General features: G+C 38.8%; 1 protein-coding gene and 1 non-coding gene across 2 annotated transcripts in view; one reads left to right on the forward strand and one right to left on the reverse strand.

Moving 5' to 3' along the window:
• TSPAN8 (tetraspanin 8) overlaps window positions 1-5,408 on the reverse strand; it is a 54,892-nt gene extending 49,484 nt beyond the window's left edge. The window contains exon 1 of the mRNA XM_023257239.2: window positions 5,265-5,408. The gene's annotated coding sequence lies outside the window, so the exon portion shown is untranslated. The remainder of the gene's footprint in view (window positions 1-5,264) is intronic.
• Window positions 5,409-23,410: 18,002 nt separating this feature from the next.
• LOC111561527 lies at window positions 23,411-23,514 on the forward strand. Its single transcript, XR_002744177.2, has one exon. It is a non-coding gene; the product is annotated as a U6 spliceosomal RNA (small nuclear RNA).
• Window positions 23,515-24,077: the final 563 nt, after the last annotated feature.

Here is a 24,077-nt window from a genome sequence, read left to right on the forward strand (position 1 = left end):
CCACCCAGTCACCCCTCAAAAACCATTATTCTTAATGAATTATTTTCTCAATGTATGGATACATTTTGTCAATTCTATCTCTAGAAAATGTTAGACTTATGTCCACTACCAATACCTTATAGTGCCTTATTGAGTTATAATAACTGTCTCCTGGAACTTCAAGATTTTAGCCTGTCAAGAACTTTGAAGGCTAGGAGATTTTACCCCACTTACAAATTAACAAGTTAATTTGCTACAGTTTAATGGTTGCTGTCAAAAGACATGAGACTCCCAGGTCAGGAACAAAGGACTTCACAACTCACAGCACAGCAAATTCTATGAGTTTCATGTTTATATCAGGTCTCTTGATCCCTATGTCCCATAGTAAAGATGCCCAGCAGTCCAGATGAATGCTGAGTACACAGTAAATTTGTATCACACTGGGGAACTCTGAGTTTAAGAAACTCCAATCTCTTACATCTCAATCTCCCTTAAAAATCTTCCCTCTGCCTCTAACTTCCAAGGACATTCTTGGAAAAAAAACCAAAAACTTTCAATGTCTTTGCTCAGAAGTTGTGCAGAAATGTGGGACCCATGAAGAATTTTCTCCCAAAATAATCTTTCATCACTCATGGTAAGAGTAAGAGTAAGAGTAAGGTAAGAGTAAGAATTCAATTTTTAAAATTTCTTAACAAAAATATCTTTTATAATTCCCTATTTCCTAAACAAAATATAAACTCCTTAGCAGAGCATTCAAGGCCCTTCAACACCAATCTCCCAATCTCCCCTTCCACTCTTATATTCCTAAGACTTCCAGGGGCACCTGGGTGGCTCAGTCAGTTGCTTCTGACTTCTGCGTAGGTCATGATCTCACAGTTTCAGAGTTTGAGCCCTGCATTGGACCCTACGCTGACAGCTGGAGCCTGCTTCAGATTCTGTGTCTCCGTCTCTCTCTGTCCTTCCCCTGCTTGAACTCTGACTCTCTCTTTCTCTCGAAAATAAATGAACATTTAAAAATTTTAAAAAAAAAGACTTCCCAACTGGTACCACCTATGTCAACCAATATGGACTTTTCTTCCTTTTTCCTGTTTTTATCAGCTCTATCCTTTTATTCCTCCCATTCTCCCTGTCCCAAGTGCTCTCCCATGTCAACAACTCAATCATACAATCAGATCTGTTCAATTCTGAATTCAAATGATACCTCTCACATGAGGCTTTTTTTTTTAATTTTGTTTTTCAACGTTTATTTATTTTTGGGACAGAGAGAGACAGAGCATGAACGGGGGAGGGGCAGAGAGAGAGGGAGACACAGAATCGGAAACAGGCTCCAGGCTCTGAGCCATCAGCCCAGAGCCCGACGCGGGGCTCGAACTCACGGACCGCGAGATCGCGACCTGGCTGAAGTCGGACGCTTAACCAACTGCGCCACCCAGGCGCCCCCCATGAGGCTTTTTTTTAATAGATCTCTTCCTTCTCTTGAACTCTTATAGCATCCCCCCCCAATAAGTCAATTTAAACATTCTCCATTAGACTTAGTTGTCTATTTGTATTTTCTCTCTACTAGCATGCAAGTAACCAGGGTCTAGATTTCTTCAACGTTGTGTCTGTCTTACCATGAACTGTGTCAACCACATACTGAATGAATGGAAGAGTAAATAAATGCTTTGCTTTTCGTTTTTTCCCTCAGGGATTTCTAAGGAGATACAAGGGTATGATAAAACAACCATCTTTTATCAATAAAACAACTGTTCCCCAAATCACCAACTTCTTCTCATCATCACCATAATTAGAGATATTTTTTAGACTTTCTAGTTGTTTTGGCACAAAACTCAGTGTTTCCTTTTATTAAATTTGCTGTAATATTTTAACTTAATGTGAAAGTAGCAAAGCAAAACCAAAAACTGCATTCTGACTTGTCAACATCCCTCTATTTAATCCCTTTTATCTCTTAACTGAAATCCTTCACCAACTTTCCTATTTGACATCCTTCGAGTGCTTTCATGTTACCATTGCTTATCCTGAAGTCACCTTGCACGACCCAGCCCTCCCACAAGGAGAGCAGGTTCCAATTAAGCTAACAGACAGCAGGTTGAAAACAGTGTCCACTGACATCAGAATAACACGTTTTCAAGAATGAAAGGCTCACAACTTTTTTTCCCCAGAAACAGTAACACACAAGGCAGCTCAGCTTGCAAAGAAGTCTGCATCAGAGACTGTGAAGAAAACTGGCAAAAAAAAAAAGTGGGGGTGGGGGTGGAGGGGAAGAGCACAGGGAGGGGATGCTGAGCTATCCAAAGAGACAGAGGTACAAGTCAAATGCTCTTGGCAAAAGCATGGGCTTTGCTTCAGAGTCCTGAGTTGAAAAGGAAGAATCTGCTTCGTACCATCTCAGAGAACTTTGTTCTTTTGTCTAGTCAACAAATATTTTTAAGTGCCCATAAAGTGTTAGATTCTGGGTATGATAGTCAGTAGAGCAAATACAGTCTCAGCTCTGGTAAAGTTTACAATCTAGCAGTGCATAAACACAAAGCAAATAAACCAACAAACCAATTTGTACTTACAAATTATAATGAGTGCTATGAAGGAAAAAGACAGGTGTCAAAAGCATCAATGACAGTAAGAGCCCTACTTTGAAGAAACCTGTTGGGAGGTCATGAGTTAGTTAATATGAAAAATAAGGAGCCAACTATACAAAGAGTGTGGGTGACATGATCAGAGAGAGGACATGATCAGAGAGAGGAAAAGGTGTTTTGCTTCATTCTTTTTTTTATATATTTATTCATTTATGAGAGACAGCACAAGCAGGGTAGGGGCAGAGAGAGGGAGACACAGAATCCAAAGCAGGCTCCAGGCTCTGAGCTGTCAGCACAAAGCCCGATGCAGGGCTCGAACTCACGGACTGTGAGATCATGACCTGAGCTGAGTTGGATGCTTAACAGACTGAGCCCTCAGGAGCCCCTGTTTTGCTTCATTTTTAAGATGGGTGCTCTAGTGAGAGTTTATTACAGTATATGTGCAGCCGAAGTGAGCACATGAAAGTTCATACACAAAGTGCTTGGCACAGAACTGGCCCTTCGTAAATTCTCATAAGTTATCATTCTTGTTATTGCTATGGCTGTTGACCATATATACCTGGTAGCCATGTATAAAAGCCTACAGACCACTGAGAGATCTTTTAAACCCTAGCAGACACTCAAAAAAAAAGCATTAGTAGTTACATCTTTAATCTAGAAGAAAATACATATCAAAAATTTTGTAAAACATAGAGACAAATCTCATGAGAAGTTTAGTATCTTTTTTCTCTTCTTTCTTTGATTAGTCCTTCATCTGGATTTCTGTATTATGACTAAAGCTTACTAATTCATATGCTGATAATTAGGGATTTCACATTTGTTCTGTGAAGCAAATAAATAATGCAATCAAAATGTAAGGGGCAAAATGCTAATTTAATTCAGGAAACCTGTTTTCGGGCAGCTTTAACCACATACATTTGCATACAATTAATGTGCTGATTACAAATGACTTGAATTTTCTCATTAAAGCAAAGCTAGTTAAGATCTTACTCTGTAACACTTAGCCTTTGTAAACTTAGATTTCTTGTCAAAGTTTGCCATAAATAAGGCATGCCATTAACTCTCATTTTTTTCTTCAGTTGGTCCAAATTAGTTTTCTGTATGGCCGGTCTTAAACTGACCTGCTTTCCTTGAGTAGCTTTTCGTAATTTATATGTTGCATTTCCCAGAAGTTAGTGGATCTAATTAAGGTGGACTCCTTTATGGTTAAATAATCTTTGTAATAGTTACAATTTGATAAAGATTGAAAGGGTGTTTGAGATGTAATTTTCCTTTCTTTATTATTCTGCCAAATCTTCCTTTCTATAATCCTCAAGACTATCCCCACATCTCTGATTCCATATGCCCAGAGGCCCATAAGGGTCCCATATGATTTTCTACATACTTAAAAAAAAGTTGTCTTTGTTCTCTGCCTCATGGGATAAGAGGAGTTATTAGAAAAGTTGTGCAAGTTTTAGCACACAGATCCTGAAGTCAGGCCTCCCATTAGACAAAAGGCTTCAAACTTGATCCTGTATGACTAGTGTGTTTTATTCATCTTCAATGATAATCTTGATGCCCCATAGGAGGGATGGTTTCAGATCATCTCTAGAATGAGTTTTATTTAGACCATCTCATAAAATATTTTAAAATTTCCAAGATCATCATTAGACAAGTTTGGGTCACAGTTAAAGAATTCAAATAATAATAATAATAAATGTCATAATACTCATATAGATATCAAATGAAGATGCGTTAAAGATTTTATTTAATTCGTCATTAATGAAGCAGTTGATACAAAGTTACAAGTGATTTCAGGGAGCCTAGGTGGCTCAGTCGGTTGAGCGCCCGGCTTCGGCTCAGGTCAACATCTCACGATTTGTCATGATTTCATGGTTCGTAGGTTCGAGCCCTGCTCTGTGCTGACAGCTCAGAGCTTTGAGCCTGCTTCAGATTCTGTGTCTCCCTCTCTCTCTGCCCTTTCCCTGCTCATGCTCTCTCTCTCTCTCTCTCTATCTCCCCAAAATAAATAAACATTAAAAAAAAGTTATAAGTGATTTAATGAAGACTCTAAAGGCAGTCTGTAGGTCAAGAATATTGAAAGGAATGTGCAAATGAAGGCATAGTTAGCTACTTCAGGAGTGAGAGAAGTCAATTGAATCTCTATTGTGCTTAATTTATTTTCATGCCTAAAACAAGAATTATTATTCATTGCTATCAATTGTCTATAATTTACAGGATTGTTAAGTAGCTTAAAGGCAATAAAAGGCCCAGAGCCTCGATAAAATCAAAACTGGTTAACCCAACCCAGTAAGGAAAGACCTAACCTAAGCAGAGTTTTCCATTGGAGCACTGAAGTTTTCCCATTGTAGGGAAAATTTTTCCCTACAGTGCAAATGACACATATACTTTCCACTGTTATTCCCATATCTGTTCATCCACAAATGTATATTGAAATATTCCTGTATGCCAGACAGAATGCTAATCGCTGGAGACTAAAACATGAATCATTCATGGTTCCTACCCTCAAAAAGCTTAAAATATATGTGAAAACAAATGAGGGCAGAAAAAGTCCCAGGGGGCTTATAATAAAGGTTTATACAGAACACAGTGGAGACAGAAATAATAAGTAAACTTCAGACTAAAAGAATCTTCTTCAGAGACCCTAGCCAGCCAAAGAGAAAAGACCTTAAAAATACCGACATCGAGGATTCCCCAAAGAAACAGGCTTACCTGACTCCTGCCACCACGCCCATGGTCCACAGTGCAGAATGTACCCTATTCTCTGAGAATCTGCCATCAGTGTTTAATGCTGCCACCTTAACACGAGCAGACAGGCAAAAATCCCCAAATGATTAAAGAAAGCCTCTCGACAAATAACCAACTCCACAGGGAGGTGAAAACCGTAAAAAGCTACAATTCATATAGTCAGAAAGTGTACTGCCCTTGAAATATGAACAAAATGTTACAAATAAAGGGACAACCAAAGAATAAGAAAGAGCCCTTGACAAAATAAAAATGTTTGCAGAAACAAAATACTTAGGAAGAAGGTAAGAAGATATTCAGGAAATCTCTAACATAGAGCAAACGATAAAGGGTTAGATAAGAGAGAAAAGAACATTGGAAAATTGATCAAAGAAGCCCAATTTCAAATAGTGGACATTTCAGAAAGAATGAATAGAGAAAATGGAGGAAAGGAAATCATCAAATAAATGTAAGAGCATTTCCTATATTGAAAGCATCTGTAGACAGCCCAGAAAAAAACAAAAGAGGTACAAATATATTAGTATCAGGCACACTGTGAGAAAGCGTAGAACACTGTGGACCAATCTACGTTCCTAAAAAGCAACTAGAGAGAAAAAAAAAATTTTTAAGTTCAAATTTACTTTGAAAGAGAGAGAGAGAGAGAGCTGGGAAGGGATAGAGAAAAAAAGAGAGAGAGAGAGAGAGAGAGAGAGAGAATCCCAAACAGGCTCCACACTGCCAGTGCAGAGCCCGATGCAGGGCTCAAACTCATGAACCATAAGAACATGACCTGAGCCAAATCTAGAGTCAGCTGCTTAACTGACTGAGCCACCTAGGCATCCCAGATAGTAGAAAATTTTTTTTTTTAAATTTTTTTTTCAACGTTTTTATTTATTTTTGGGACAGAGAGAGACAGAGCATGAACGGGGGAGGGGCAGAGAGAGAGGGAGACACAGAATCAGAAACAGGCTCCAGGCTCTGAGCCATCAGCCCAGAGCCTGACGCGGGGCTCGAACTCACGGACCGCGAGATCATGACCTGGCTGAAGTCGGATGCTTAACCGACTGCGCCACCCAGGCGCCCCGATAGTAGAAAATTTTAATTAAAATATAAATAAGATTAAGTCACATGCAAAAGATGAGGAATTAGCATAGCTTTGGATTTCTTAGCTTCAAATTCTAAAAGTGATTTCTGACTCAGAATTCTATATACAGCCACACCACCAATTAAGTGTGCTGATAGACTGCACACATTTTTAGACATGCAAATACCCAAAATATTTACACACACACACACACACACACACACACACACACACACACATGCATCGTTTCTCCGGAAATGACTGGGAGTATTCTACCCAAATGAGGGTGTGGAAACAGGGAATCCACCTCAAGGGTGAGGCAGAGGAAATCCTGAGTGATGAAGAGAGATTCCAGAAGGACAGCTGTGTGCCAGGTGTGGGTCAGAGCCAGCCCAAACCAGAGCAGGTCAGAAGGCTCCAGGAGAGAAGTCTGCAAAAGGTGAAATTGATAGAATCCCTGATGTGTTTGAACACAGTGAGAGCAGATTTAGACAACTGAGGACGGGTTAAATAAATACACAGAAGACTGAGCAAATGAGGGAAATAAAAAATGTTAACTCCAGGAAGTAGAAAAAGGTGTGTGGCAAAGGAAATATCATGTCATTCACCTATGCATGACATTTGACAGTTATAGTTGTGTGACACCAAAATTAATATATAACTATATTGGAAAGGAAGGGCTTGGACTACATGTATGAAGGATGGTGTTAGAGAGAAATCTTCATCTTTCATAGAACAGAAATGATCAACAGGTGTTGCTGACAATGGAAAAATCAGAGAATAGTATGTTTTGCAGGGATACGAAGAATACAAAGATAAAGAAAAAGCATATTGCCTTGGGGAACTATTTGGCTATTTAAACTGAGATTTTTACCAAATTTTACATTTTGGTAAAAATATAAACTAAATTAAAAAAATTTTTGGTGTTTCTTTATTTTTGAGAGAGAGACAGAGAGAGACAGAGAGAGACAGAGAATGAGCAGAGGAGGGGCAGAGAGAGAGGGAGACACAGAATCCGAAGCAGGCTCCAGGCTCTGAGCTGTCAGCACAGAGCCTGATGTGGGGCTCGAACCCACAAACTGTGGATCGTGACCTGAGCTGAAGTCGGACACTCAACCGACTGAGCCACCCAGGAGCCCCTAAACTAAATTTTTAGCAAGTGAATAGGAGTTAAGGATGTAGGGATAAACACACAAGATTTTTGGATGAATTTGGTGAGAAGGGAAAGGTAAGAGATAAAGAGGTAGGTAAAGAAGGGCACGAGTTTTATGTTTGTTAAATATCCATGAGAGGCTTGAGCATGTACACCAGGTGCAACATTAGGGTCAGAAAATGAGAGATTGAAAATACAAATGAGAGAGGAAACAATGAGAGAACAGGGTCCTGGACTTGACAGAGGTGAAGAGCTGACCCACAGAGCACAACCTTTGCACAGGAGAGGAGACACCTCTTCTTCTGAAACTCCAGTAAAGGAGGGAAGGTGCATGTGGATGAAGACAAAAATGAAGTGATGTCAGCAGTCAGGAGAAGGGGATACACAGCATTCTAATGCTAAATTCTCAAGACCCAGTGTTACTAGACATTTGAGATACTCTTCCTAGTTTTCAAGATCAGTCTCCAGTATTTATGTTTTTGAAGTTCATGGGGTGGGGTTGCCTGGGTGGCTCAGTCGGTTAAGCATCTGAGTCTTGATTTTGGCTCAGGTCATGATCTTACGGCTTGTGAGTTGGAGTCCCACACTGGGTTCTGCACTGACAGTATGGGACCTGCTTGGGATCCTCTGTCTCCCTCTCTCTCTGTTCCTCCCCCACGCATGCTGTCTCTCTCTCTCTCTCTCTCTCTCTCTCTCTCTCTGTCCATCTAAAAATAAATAAATAACTAAAAACTCAAACATTAAAAATAAATAAAAGTAAATAAATTTCATGGGGTCAATGCACTCAACAATCCCTGGTTTATTTTCTTGCTTCCTTTCAAGTCACTCCTACAACAGCAAATGTGGGCTTGTACTCATGTACACACACACACACACACACACACACACACATCCTTTACTCACTGATAGGCACCTGCTTACTGAGAATATCTCTTCAGGAAAAACTATGCTGATAGCTTAGCAAAAAGGTTTTTGGTATTTTCTTATAATTAAGAATTTTTTTTCCTATTTGCATCTCTCAAGGAGACTAAGACAATAGCAGTATCGAGTGGTACCTACCAGCTCAGGCCCTGGAAACTCTACACTTAATTTTGGGACTGTAATTCAACAACAGGTTCATCACATTACATTTTCTATGCATTTCTAGTCCTACATGGATCTGGGATGCCATCAACAATGTCCTCACAGGACATTTGGACATCTTCCAAATGATAAATCATAGCCCTGGAGCTCCACGCAGGAACCTCCACCCTCTTCAGTTTCAATTTTTTCACATTAATGTACCTTTTATTATGAGCCATTCCTGTTTGCATTTCAAACATAAAAAAGCTAAACTTGATAGAGACTATGATAGAGAATATACAATATGTCAGATACTGTGCTAAGCTTTTCACATTCATATATACGTTTACATTCATCAACTTCGGTTACTCCCCTAAGCGCCAAGTACAATATTAGCCCCACTTTAAGGAATTTGAAGTGACCATCCAGAATGCAAGCCCATCTTTCTTCCTCCAGAGTCCTGGAACATCAGGTGTACTGCCACTCTGCCTCCCATGGTCCAGGGGCAGAAGAAAGGGCTCAACCCTGCATAATGGTCCACTGGACAATGTGGCATACATGCTTTCTCCTCTTCACTGCACAGCACTTTTGCTTTGAGTCCTTAATACAGCTAACACTCACTGAGAAGTTATGCAAATACCCCTTCCTGTTACAAAGATCTTTCCTGAATTCTTTAGGGTTTGGAGATGACCATGTGTAGGTGTCTGTTGGTGTATACACATTTCTGTTTGTATGCCAGAAACTGTTTACATACTTTGTCATGTACATACATACTTTGTCAAATCTGACAATAACACTTTGAGTTATATGTTGTAATCCTTGTGTATGGAAAAGAAAATTGAGATTCACACTGGCTCAGTGACGTGCTTGAGACTGTGGGGCCAGACAGTTTGGGTGAAAGTGCAATACTGTAGCTGGCAGTAACTCTGGGAATGGCTGCGTTCCTCCTTCCTGTCTCTCTTCTGCACATGGCCCAGGGGAGTTGGTAATATGTAAATATTTTGTTTATTTTTTTTAAAAAAAGGCCATAACCATTCAGGAAATGATAAATGTATACTACTATATAGAGATACACAAAGTGCATGCTATTCCCCATATGATTTAAATGCAGGAATTGATAGGTTAAACCAGCTTACTGTTTTTTATAGTATAAGAAGAGACCAAGGATGTTAAGTACTTATAAATATAAGATCATACAATAGTTATTCCTTCCTGAAGCTTATGTTATGCAACACGAGGTTTAATAATCCCACGTGGATGCTGCAGACAGATGTGTCTGGTCCCTTTTAAAAGACAAAGGCATTTCCCTGAACAACTGCATTTCTTTCCTACGAAAGCAGTCATGCTAACCGTGAACTTCCCTGTCTTGCAGTATTCAAAGGACAATCTTTTCTCACAATGAACCAGGAAACAATACTGTTTTCTATGGAAAATTTGTCTCAGAAAATTATTCTGACCTTGAGATGTTTTTGATGTAGAATCAATGTGAAAACTGTCTTTGGGCACTCCCTCTTCAAAAAAAAATGTTTTGTGAGAAATTTCCATTACCTGAACTGTTTAATTATGGTTTTGACTTTCCTCACAGCATACTCTTTGGCTGTTGAAAGGGCCCTTCTTTATTTATTTCAGTTGGAGCAGACAGAAGGACTGGCATAGCATGGGGCCATTTTAATAATAAACCATGCCCTCAGGAGTTAAAAAAAAGAATAACTCATTTCTCTTAAAATCTTGTAAAACTATATTTTCTTACTAATGCTATCTTGCTATAGATGCCAAATCTACAAATTAAGGACATCAAAACACAGAGAATGTATATCTATGCTATATAATCCATCTTCAGAGAGTTAAGCCCACTTTAATGGACTTTTTTTTCTACAAGGAAGATTCTAGAAAATAAGCATCTCTTGTTAGACAATAAAAAAGAATAAAGTTGCATACAGATACCAGCTAAACCCACAACAGACTTTAAAACAAAACAGTTCCACATTCATAATTATGCAAAGCATTCCAAATATGAGGCCGTCACACCCAAGGGAAGCACACGAATTTAAAAATCTCATCACTTGTGTGACTTTTGGAGACTTGCACTCTTCTCCCATTTCATGCTACATCATGTGTTACAGTTTCATCAAAGCCAACAGTTTGTTTCATTTAAAATGTCTTCAATGAGCTTAGTGAGAACAGCTGCAATGCAGGTCTCTCTCACACAAATACTACTGAGTATTCCTTTTTGGTCCATTTCCAGTCTAGACTTAATTAACCGGATCTGTAAAAAGTCTGCTCAGCCACCTGTCTCCATGTTCAAAGTTAACTGTTGTTTCTCCCAGGTGAGTATAAGAGTAAGTGAACAACATTAGTGTACTCTTTATAGGGAGAACAAACAATTAACAGTTAAAAAGGAATGAGGGGAGGGAGGGAGAGAGGATGAATGGATGGAAGGAACAGAGGAAAGGAGGAAAGAAAAAGAGTTTTCTATAAGGGTTTGCTCTGGTCTTTCTTTTTTTTTTTCTTTTCATGACTAATCAACATAACAGTTGCATTATTTTTAGCATAAGTCAATTACCCTTGGACAGGAGTCAGGATAGAGACAAAAAGTATCCATTTGCCCTGCTGGCCTCAGTTAATGAAACATAGGAATGAATCTTACACATATTACCTATCATGACATCACTTGGCCAATAAGAAGAGGTAAAGAGCACCCCATTCCCCATTATTTGAATAATCTGACTTCACTACACTCTGTTTCAAACTGGTTACAATTCAACAAACTGTTTTCCACAATAAACAAAGACACATGGACAAAAGTCAAAGAACAAATTAAAGAAAACATTTTAGCTGTTAAGACAAACATAAATACACTCTGCTTTAATAAACTCATCAGATGTTCATCCATAAAATGCACATAGAATCACCATCAATAATATAGAACTCCCAAGACAAAGCCCTGGAAATCAATTAAAGGAAATGCTGACACTAAATTTACACACATTTTGGATGTACAGCATTAATCCTTTAATTCTCTTTAATTTCACACATCTGGTGCTCTTTTTTCCTGAGGATTTCCATATATAAAGAAATACTCGCTAAGATCAGAAGTTTTGCATTGTTCTCCAAAGCAATACTGTTCCTTTTGAGTTGCTTAGGATGCAACTTTGCAAACACATGCCTCCTGGTTGGGCAACATATTCAGAAGACTGGAAACTCATCACCTCCAGGAGGTATGGTTACAGTTCTAAAAACCTAGCAGTTCAATAACTCCAGTGTCAAAAGCCATTAATTCTAACTCACACTGCCAAACCACTGCTAGCCAAGTATTTGTACACGGCATCCCTGATCACAGGTGTATCAATCACCGCCTAAGTATATCCTGTATCGTGAGAAGTTCTTGTCTGTAGAAAAAAAAAAAAACAATCTATATTCAAACTAAATGTATGCATCTGTGATCTACTGATTGGGGATGAAATCTAAGGGCCACAGATGCATTTGATATTAATTCCAAGCTTCATCTAGCAACAATCTCATCCTCTCAAGTGAAGAAGTTAGAAAACATTTCCCCCCAAGATCCTGTTAATTTCATTACCTGCTAATGGAAAAAGCGGATAGATTAGGCCTAATTTAAATTAGCTAAATCCCTTCACATTGCTTTTTCAGGGAAATGAGCAAAAAGAAGAACCCCAGTCTGAAATCTATAAAGGTATTCTTCACAGTTTTGTACAGATGGCAGTTTCATCAACAAGAAACAGCGTAGTGCAATGAGGTGTCGGGATACCTGGTTTCCAGTCCTGGTTTTACCATTCAGTAGCTATGGGGTGTTTGGAAGTTTGTTGAGGTTCTCTGGGCCTTCATTTGTTCACATTTTCCAAATAGGGAACTATGTTTGTTGGTCTTGCTTTGCTTTGTTCCCATAATGGCTTTTAAACTCAGTTATAGAAATGTGTACAAGGCAGAAACATTACATTATAAAACTAATAATGTCAATGGTATTGTTAATGTTCACTTGCAGTTCTATCTCCTATTTTTATCTCATCATTTCCATGTAGGGAACTGGTAACACGTCACCATTGCTATGCAACCTAGACAAGTTCAGTGGCACGGGCAAATATGAGCTTGACTGTCCCGTATTAATACCCACTGATGCAATTAATCAAGCTGGAAAAGCTTCCTGGGAAAACAAATGGCTACAAGGGTAAAGTGGCATGGGTCTGCTTCACAATGGTTTCCAGGCAGCCCTCTTAGTTGGTGCCAGATGAGTGACCAAATCAGGATTCAGCAAATTTTCCTATAAAAGTCCAGATAAAAAATATTTCAGGATTTGCAGGTCTTTGTCAAAGCTATTCAACTCTGCCATTACTACCCAAAAGTAGGTATAGGCAACATGTAAGTAAATGAGTATGGCTGTATTCCAACGAAACTTTATTTATGGTCGCTGATATGTGAATTTCATATAATTTTTATACATCACAAAATATTATTATTTTCTGAATTTTTTTATGTTTTTATTTATTTTTGAGACAGAGAGAGACAGAGCATGAGCAGGGGAGGGACAGAGAGAGAGACACAGAATCCAAAGCAGGCTCTAGGCTCTGAGCTGTCAGCACAGAGCCCGACGGGGGCTCAAACTCAGACTGTGAGATCATGACCTGAGCTGAAGTTGGATGCTTAACCAACTGAGCCATCCAGGCACCCCAAAATATTATTATTTTGATTTTTATTTCAATTATTTAAAAATGTGAAGACCATTCTTAGCTCTTGAGTGTACAAAAGCAGGTGTTGGCTGGAATTTGGCCCAACAACTCTAGTTTGCCAATTTCCAAATGAATGTTAGGAAATTAGACAGGTTTTTCATTTGGACTCTGTTGAGATGTCTATTTGGGTTACATTTTGCTGTTATTAATTGTCTTCAGCACCAGTAACCCTCACAATGTATGGTGATTGTGTCCATGGATCAAAGACACTGCACTAAGTAAATACAGTGAGAGAGGAAAAAAAAATCTCATATGTGGCACTGAAATAAAGACAAGCAGCGGAATGCAGCAGGTCCTAAGCCAGGTGGCAAGTACTCTGATCTCTGATCCTGCCCTTGGCACAGAATCACCACGAGACTAGAGGAAAGATAAAGGCAAGAGTCCAGCCACAGTAAAGGCAAAGCCATGCTAATGCCTGCAAATGAAGTGCAGTGTTCTCTCTTAAATAGCTCATCTGATATATCAATAGTCACCTGCTCCCAAACTGGTCTGACAGGTCTTGGAGGCCTCCTGCTCACCGTGGCTAGTAAAATTCTACCAGGTACACTCAGTCTTATCTTTATCCTCCTTTGGAAATTGTAAATACTTATGAAAAGAAAATAACACAAATCACCAATGTTAGCGTCGATCAGGTTATTTTACTCAGGGCTTGGAGCAAACAGCAGGTAGGGTCTAGGGGTGATCAGGCATTTGAGAAGGAGAAAGCAGGTCAACAAGAAGGAAGCACTCAAACTTTGCCAGTTTCATAGTTCAGGCTAAGTACATCCTTGTCATTCATTCCGTAGCATTTATTGAGCTCTCGCTCGGGCCAAAGTGCTTGGCAATCAGAACCTTCACCTTCATGATGCTCGCAAACACAGAAATATGATTGAGACATTCTTCCTGTGTTAATAATAGCTAAAATTAAGATAAAAGGTCAACTGAACTCTAGTAAAAAAGCCAGTTTACTGATAATTTTGGAAATATCCATTTTCATTCAAAATAACCCATAATGAAATGTGCAGTATAATGATATATTAAGCTTACAGCCTTACAGATTCTTTTCTTTTTTTCCCCCCACATTTGTAACCAGAATACATTGGTTATTCAATACTAACATAATGGTTTTAATGGTTAATCAACCATGTGTAAGAAAAATATGTAAGAGGAATAATCCCAATTTAAGTTTGGCAAGAATTTCTACCATTTGCTTCACTAATATTTGGTAGTAAGAACAAAGCTCAAGAAATTCTCTGTGGAACGTTCAGCTCATTAAAATACACATCAGTTATCATATTGCCACTAACTGTGTTGGAAAGGCAGATCAATTGGAAATGCCTAAAAAAATAGGGGATAATACTTGGGGTAAAATAAACATTAGAGTCAGATGGGCCCAGATTTGAGTTCCGCCTCAGGTATCTAACAATAGTGTCACCTCAGACAAGTGATGTCCACTCCTCAAGCCTTAGTGTCCTCACCTGTCAAACATGGGTAGGAATTCTACCCATGGGTTTGTTGTGATCATTCCAGACACACTGTCTGTAAGAAGACTTAGGACAGCATCCAGAACAGAACAAGTTTCCAATCATGGCCAATTTTAAGAGACATATTATGCTGATCTCTACTTGAAAGCCTTGAAAAGTCAGGACAGAGCCCATGTAATTGGCTTTCTGGTAAACTGAGGTTACACAGCAATCCCCCTTCCTCAATCACTGTGAGACCTGGATTCACTTTCTTACTTCACTAAGCAAGCCTAGAGGGATATATTTAGGGATTTTTTTTTTTTTGTAACTGAGGACCCAGCAATGACTGTGTCTAGAGTTGAATCCTGTCATCTACTAGCTATATGACCTTGCAAGTTTTTTAACCCTTTAAATGCCTCATTCCTCTGTCTTTAAAATAAGAATACCTAATTGTTAAGCTCTTAGGGTTGTTGTATGGAAATATATATGTATAGAAACATATATACACACATACGTACATATACACAAAGCTTAGCAACAGTAATAACCTTACTGGAGTTTGTAAGTATTAGCCATTATGATTAGCATTAACATCTGGGACATTGGAAAAAATACTGAAGCTAAAAGATTGAGAAAGTGTAAGGGAGTTGGCAAAATGGATGGAGAAAGCAAGATTTATTTACTTAAGAATTATAATTGAGTACTATACTGTACCAGGCACTGTTCTATTTTTGGTTACCTTTCTTCTAGGTGAGAGGAGACACATCTAAGCTGTACTTTCAAAGTTATTTGTTTGTTTTTTAAAATTTAAATAAATCTCTATTGTAGAGTTATGCTATGGCCATTTGCCTCTTTCTCCTAAAAATCTAAAGAGAGAGAAAAACAATTTAGTCTGCCAGAATTTTCTTCTTAGTTGTGGTCCTATTATAGGTGTGTGCCTTTGGTTAGTTCTGTAGGAGACCTCTCATCTCTCACCTCTCACCTCTCACCTTAGATTCTTCATGAAGGCTGAACCATCGTTGCTATGTCCTTTGTGAAGCCCAGTGAAGGAATCCTTGCACATGGAAGCTGCACTCAAATGTACTTTATATGAAGGATGTACCATCCTACTTAAGGCTAGAGGTAGCTATGGGCCAAGAACAAACTTAGTTTTTAAAAACCCAAACCCTGAGTTGCTATGACAGACTCATAATGCTGGGAGTATGAACACCAGCCTATGTTAACTAACAGCAGGAGAGTAAGTCTTTAAAGAAACCGTCAATTTGGTTATCGTTTTCTTTCTTTCTTTCTTTCTTTCTTTCTTTTTCTTTCTTTCTTTCTTTCTTTCTTTCTTTTTCTTTCTTTCTTCCTTTTTCTTTCTTTCTTTCTTTCTTTCTTTCTTTCTTTCTTTCTTTCTTTCTTTCTTTCTTCCTTTCTTCCTCTTTCAGGAATGAGGAGAGGTAGACGTGAGGAGACTTATAATATGTTTAACTCAAATTAGTATTCAAGACTTAAAATATCTCTTTTTGCTAGAGATGAATAAAAAGTGAAATCTGAAAATGAATGTTCCAGGATCAAGATGGGTACTGATTTCCTAACAATAAAAGCCACTGGACTTGGACTTCTTTGGACGTAGGCTCTGGGGACTGCAAGAGTCACCCTCTAAGGTTCTGCGAATAAAGGACCCCTTCATCCTTATCTGTCCTGTGGTAGCAGCAGGAGCACAGGGTCCCGCCCTCCTAGTTTATAGCTGCTCGCTTTCTGGTGACCTGTACGGCCACTTGCCAGAGCACTGCTCCTTCCTTTCCCACATAAAGGACTCTTCCCAACATCACCTTCTCCCCCAGGCTGGAGGAAATTTCCTAGATTTTGGTTTAAACACATCAAAATATAAAAGAGCTAGTTATACCCTTCCATCAGGAAAAGGATTCTTATTTTCTCACACTTACATAGTGAGGTAAACCAATTAAATGTTTTCCACAGAATAAGGAAGATCTGCCTTATTCTTTCCTGCAAATAACAATCAAACTATCTGAGTTTGGGGTGGGGGGAGAAAAAAGTCATCTCTGGAGATCTCTGGCTAAGCATTTGCTCACAACAACTAAAAGGTACCTCCAGCTGACCTGGAAGAATTCAATTTTGGGAAATTCTAAGCATATACTAGCTACCACGGGCTCAGAATACATTTTACCATACTTGTTTTCAAAAACAGAAAAGACCGGTTTGTGGTTTATCATTTCTCCTCGGAAAGGTTACATTAAATCAAAAGGGTAACTTGACATCCATGACATCCTAACATTGAAAAAATATGCTATAGAACCTTTCCTTAAAGTCCCAACAGAAACCAGATTGTGACTATCCATTTACGTGCAAAGGACTCCATTCTGGAAAGTAAGGGAGGGGTAGTATGGGTATTTTAAACAAGTGAGTAGATGGAGTTGGTTTTACTATGGTAAGTGGTCAAACCCCAGTAGGGGAAGGACTAGAGAGCAAGGTCAGCAAGTTAGAAGCTGTTTCTCTGGGAAAGAAAAAGTTGGAGCAAATCCAAGAGACACTTCAGCAACCACACCTACAGCACACAGTCGTCATTCTAATATAGGTCTTATGGTTGAGGGAAAAGGGCAGGCAGATAAAGAAAATTACACTGATCCTACGATGTAGGGGAAGAAAGCTGTACCCTCCTTTCCTTCTTGGTTCTTCGTCTGGTCTAATAATTAAATTGACACAATACGGATTAACAGGAGAAAAATAACTTCAGTATCGTATGCACTGAAGCCCCAAAGATAGATGACTCAGAGAAGTGGCCAAGCAGGCAGCTTTTACATCTTTTAGACAAAGAAACAATTATTTCTGAAGATCTGACAAAACAAAGGAATATGGGTGTGGGATAGCAAATTAAGGAAGAAGTGACAAAGTTTGTGTATACAGCCTTCTCAGCCTCGAATTCCTTATCTCTGGTGATAAGGATGCCTTCTACCGTCTTTGTATAGGAACGCTACCCTCACATGGGAGCCTTACTTCCTACTTCAGGGGAATATGGAGGTCAGAGTGTCTTTCCTGCACTGGCTGTTTCCTAAATAACTTTAATTCAAAATAATCAATATGCCAAAGTGGTATATTTTGGGGTGGTGTATTTTGCTCCCCTCAATATTCTCCAAAAATAAGAAAAAATAACCGTTGGCTCTAAATATTGCTGCGTGCATCCAAGATACAATAGGATCAGGGAGGTCAGAGCTGCTAACTGCATGGGAAGAGGCCAGGAAAGGCCTTGCCACAGAGTGCCTAAGCCCATCATTGAAGGAATAGGAATTCATTAGGCAGACAAGAAAGACTTTTCTGACAGGAGGCCATAAGAAACTATGTTCTGTTTTAGGAACCTAAGTCAGAAGATGGGATGTGGCAGATCATAAAAGAATTTCATGTTAGTTCTGTTTGGTTAGCAGTTCTCTTCAGTCAGGGGAAACAGAATTTTGCCAACTTACGTCAAAGAAAATAGGGAAAAGGAGAAGACAATTAATTAAAAGAATGTGGATAACATACAGAAGCAAAGGAAACATTAAATAAGCATGTCTTTGAAAGAATCCAAGACAACCGAAGGGATCCAGGTAATGGTTGCAAAGGACAATCTTCCTAGAGTGCCTTAATCTATAATACATGTCAGCAACAGCTTGAAAGAAACCACTTCCAACTACTTTCAATCTTTCCTTCTCTTTATTGAAAATTTCCAGGAGAAAATTGGCCTATCTTGGCCGGGAGAGCAGAGAGCTTCTTGAACAGCAGTCCTACAAAGCCTACAGGCACTGGAATCTGACTGGATCTGCAAACTAATAGTTGTATGGCTCCCAGGAGAACCGAGGGTGGATATTCCACAGGCAAAAAAGAGACCCATGAGAGGCCTGCGTGCTCTGTCAAGGAGTTTGGACTTTATCCTATAGGCAGAGGGAAGCCACTGGGGGATGTAAGGATGGAGGTGACCCATGCTTATGTTCTCTTTGGGAACACAAGACACTGGGGAACTGTAACAAATAAGATCATAAAATGAGTGTCATGTGGTTTTGTGTGTAGGTTACCATATATAAATACAAATCCTCATGACATTTATTGGCAGACACTATCTCAGGATGTTAGAAAGAGGAGTAAATTTAGAAATCATTGAATGAATCCAATTTCATTCTACAGGTAACTATACAGAGACTCAGCAGCTGTGCCTTTCCTTGGGTCACAAGTCTACTTATCAGCATTCAGGATTTGGGACTAATTTTCTTCAATCATCAATGCCATCCCATCAAGCTGTTATGGAAAAAAAACCCATTTAAAAATATCATTCTTCATGAAAGTATTGTGCTCTAATACAGATTCTGTGGTGCGTTTCATTATGTCTTTATAATATATAATATAGGGCATTTCCCTCACCATTATTAGAATACTTAAGACATAATGGTGCCTTCCACTATCTTTCACTGTTTTATTTATTTAGCCAGGAGCTAGTAAATATTAGGCACTGTACTGACTGAAGGCACAGAGACAGTAGTAATGACATTGCTAATAATGACACGAAGGATAATAATGGCCATTATTTACATAACACTTACTTGGTGCCAGACAATATTCTCAGTGCTCTTCATATAGTAATTCATTTAATCATCATAAAAACTGGTAGGCTGGAATGGGGAGTGATTATTTATGGGCTCAGGATTTCTTTTTGGGACGATAAAGATGTTCTAAAACTAAATCGTGGGCATGGTTTCACCAACTGTAAATATGCTAGAAAACACTGACTTGTACATTAAATGGGTGAATTTTATGATATATGAATTATATTTCAATAAGGCTGTTAAAAAACAGTAAAATCCAAGACATAGATCATGCAGATAGTAATTTGAGGCACACAGAAGTTATATCATTTAACGAAGGCCACAAAGCTACTAAGTGACAGGGCTGGGATTTCCCATACAGGTAGTCAAAGAGGCAGAGTCCGTACACTAAATACTATACAGTCCTTGACCTGGAAGAACTCACAATCTGGGGCATCTTTAGAAACATGAGGCATAAACATCTTGCCCTTGTATCTAAATTATGCAGATCCATTAAACACACACTCAGAAAAAAAGGAGAAGTACACAAAGGAAAGCCAATAGCTGACAGAATGCCAAATATCTGTCGATGCATCGTGTCTAAAGCCTGATTCTGCTCCTGATGATGCTGATGGAATCAGGAAAAAGTATCAAAAAATAAGCTACATTGGAAAAGAGGATGAAGAGGAAGGTTGCTCACTGTCCATTAACATAACAAGCTAAAGCTTCCCTGTGTGTGTGTGTGCCTGTGCATGTGTAGGCATTTGACCACTTGGGGGGGTGTGTGTGTGTGTCTGCCGGAAAATTCCCCTCCCAAAAGGCATGCCCATTCTCCACCATATACCCGGAACCTGGTGGGGCACATGGGAGATAAATGGATGATGATGAATGAATGACTCTCAGCTAGTTAAAGAATAGCTTAAACTGATCTCCAACTTCCTGGACTTTAGAGTGGCTCGAATCTAGACCATAAGTAAGGGAAAAGATCTGCACTGGAGGCGGGCAGGCATTAAATGACTATTAGTCACTTGGTGAGTGCGTGGTTTAATGAGGTCACAGCTCCAAGCCTTTATAGGTCTGGTTCTCACAGAAAATCCTTTTGAAGAACACAAACTATCATTGTGTTGAAAATGTATTTAACCGGTTATGAAAAGGACCGGGTAAGAGAAAATGGGTGGTTGAGCTCAAAATCTATTCTACTGCAAAAAAAAAAAAAAAAAAAAAAAAAAAAACAGCAAAACTCAGTACATTCCTAGCAACAGTGATCTAAGAGCAAAGCCTTTTCCTCAGCGTACACTCAACCTATTAATACAACCAAGATGCAGCAAGCAGGAATAGAAGATACCTAAACCAGAGTGCAGTGCCCACATTTCAGTTCCACAAATGGGCAGACGTTGCTCAAAATTTTTCTCAAGAGCATTAATGCTCAAGGACTCTGCTAACTGCTGGATAAATAAGTCATGACCTCTTGTGCTGAAGGAATTCACAGAACAGGTGTTTCTACCTCCTCCAAATTTTTAGAATTTCTGTGTTATCACTTAGTTGAATATTCTTCACATTGGGTAACAAATTATGAATGTGACATTCCCCAGACCCCAAACAGGATTCTTCTCATCTTATGAAAAACCAAAAGAGCTATGTGAAAACTACTAAGGTCGATTTTCTTACTCGAGTTCAAACAAACAAAAAAAATACTAGTTATCATATAAATGACAGAGAAAATAAATTTTAAATAAGGTAATAAATACCAAATAATTCAGATTTAGTAGCTTTTTAACATTTAAAGAAAAACGATATACTTTCTTCTCGGATCTAATTCCTCCATCTGCCACAAACTTTATTTATTTACTTTTTTAAGTTTATTTATTTTGGGAGACAGCGTGCAGAGGAGGGGCAGAGAGAGAGAAGGAGAAAGAGAATCCCAGGCAAGTTCCATGCTGTCAGCGTAAAGCCTGATGCGGGGCTGGAACACAGGAACCGTGAGATCAGGACCTGAGTCGAAACCAAGAGTCGGACGCTCAACCGACTGAGCCACCCAGGCGCCCCCATCTGCCACAAACTTTAGACATTCTTCTGTTGGCTTGCTTATTGTATGTACCACAGGCTGGGGAACCAAGTGGTTAAGAGCTAGAATGTTCATACAGTATATTATCCAAATCACAGCACTTCTGCGAGTGAATAAAATCACAATAATTACATTGGGGCAACAGAAGTAACCTGGGACCGTCCCAGGCAAACTGAGGCATATTGTCACTCTATTAAAAGCTTCTGCTCTGATGTCAGAATTTGATGCTGGGCAGGGAGAAACAATTGAAAGCTTTTGAATAGTGTTGTTAAATGACCATAACTTCAGGAAGTTTAGTACAGAAGTGAGTTTTGGCCGGAACAGACCGGAAAGAGACTGAGGATAGGAAACCCCATGAAAACGTTCTTAGGGCGCTAGGAAAGAAACAATAAGAGGCCCAGCGAGGATGGTGTCAATGAAAAGAGAAAACCTATAGGAGACGTCGGTAGTTAAAGAAGTCAAATCGGTTGTACTACTTGTGCAAGTAGTTAAAAAACATTACACACATTTCGAAGGACTTGACAGGTCAACAACAGGCATAGCAGAGCACCTGATAGTAGGAAAAGCCAAGGGATCTCCGATTCTAGGGAAAAGCTGTTTGCTCCCTATCTGTTCTCATACTTCCTGTTCATGTCAGTGCCAGGCTCACAGGTGTGCGCTTCATGCCAAGGAGAAGGGGAGCCCTCCACAGACCGCTTGCTACCATGTAAAGCGTAGGTAAGCTAAGAGCTTCCTTCACTGGTAGGGTAATAAAATGCCACCAACAATTGCTCCAGACACCACTTGGTGGCACCAGTACCCTGAAATGATTGAAATGTAACCTGCTATTCTAGATCTTAAACGGGGAAACTTTGCACTCATAAAAAAAAGTCTTCGGCCAACCCTCAAGTTCCATTTTTTTCATGATTATCTGACTTCTTCTAGAACTTTCACATCCTCCTTTATCTCAATCAGTGGAAATCCTGAAAACTAGAAGATGAGAATGTTTTATTTTAATGATTTCTTGTTATTTCAAAAATTCCTTTGTAGGCATATACACATATAATTTGCATAAATGTGACCACACCAGATGTTTCTCATGTTAGGCTTTTCCTTTCTTGTTTATTTGCCTCATGCCCCACCCCTATAATTCCTCCTTACCCCCTTCCAGACAACCCATTTAACAACCTAGTATGTATCCATTCATGTTTGTTTCCATTACCATATGACATTATACAAATGCATGTACAGACAAGAGAGATATAGACAGAGACAAATGTATACCTATAAAAGTGTTTTAGATCAAGGATTTAGAAAATGGGCTCTTATAATTTACTCTTTTATGCATCTTGCTTTTCTCCCTCCACAGTATCTGATGGTAATCCTTATAAGCAACTAGTATTGTTCCAATTCACTTTTTTGGGAGGTTGCATAATATTCCATGGTATAGACATACATTAATTTATTCAACAACAGTCCGTTATTAAAGGGTACTCACTTGATTTCAAATTTGTTGTTGTTGTTTTGCCACAATACATAATGCTGCTGTGGAAATCTTGCATTTATATCCTGTATAGTAGTGTTCCTGTTTCTATAAGTTAGATTCGCAAGAGAGGAAGGATGCATTGAAGGGTAAGTATATACTTTCAATGTTAAGAAATGTTGCTAGATTTACATTCAAAAAGGCTCTTTAAAATCCCCATTGCCACCAGCAACATATGAAAGTGCCCTTTTCCTCACATCTCCACTAGTGATGTGCAATGTTGCTTTTTTCTTTTGCCAGCCTGATGAATATAAAGTGAGATAACATCATTATTTAACTTTTTGTTTTCCCAGCTAATTGTGATTTTGAGCATCCTTCCAGGTGTTTTAGACATTCTGATTTGATTCTTCACAGCTCTTGCCCAAAGCAAGGATATTTTACAGGGGGTTTTGCTTAGTAAATAAGCTATAAAAATATTGCTAAAATATTATAGAAAATAGAAAAATAGGTTTTATCATGGTCGCCATTATCTATATTTGATATCTAACCCCCAAAGCACTTGGGTGCTCGCTTCAGCAGAATCTATACACTGAAATTAGAACAATACAGAGAAGATTAGCATGGCCTCTGTGCAAGGATTACATGCATATTCGTAAAGCATTCCCTACTTTAAAAATACATTCATACATACATGCATACATACATAAAAGCACTGGGATGCCAGAAAATAATCTTGTGAGTACTCTTCAATTCTGGAATGTCTACTCTAAGGGCAGATGTTGGCTATTCCTCTCTTCATAAGGAATTGTCTCACTCTGAGTGCTCTGCTTCTGATTGGACATTCTACTGCTGTATATGTTTAAGTAGGAGTTGGTATTAAATAGAACCAGTCCCATTTATTTGAGTGTCATTCAAAATACTTGCTTTAAAAAAAAAGAACAAAAATCAGTAGGAAAAGAAATTGTATTTTTAAGCTTCTAAGAAGATTTTATAAACAATGTAGCCCAGAGAACAAAAAACCTCATAAAATGACTTGACAGTGTCCTTTTAAGTGAACATATGTGAGTTTATGCATCCATATGTGTTCACATATGTCCTACATATGCACAGCCAGTTGCTAACCAACCAGATTGTTCAATGTGTATGTTTACTGTAAAACAAGCCGAAAGTGTTTGGTCTCTTTGTTAGAGAAACAGCTCATAATTTCAAGTATACAAACGTCAGTTGTTTCTCCT

The sequence above is a fragment of the Felis catus genome, chromosome B4, assembly GCF_018350175.1.
Source record: "Felis catus isolate Fca126 chromosome B4, F.catus_Fca126_mat1.0, whole genome shotgun sequence".
In the NCBI taxonomy this organism is placed as follows: domain Eukaryota; kingdom Metazoa; phylum Chordata; class Mammalia; order Carnivora; family Felidae; genus Felis; species Felis catus.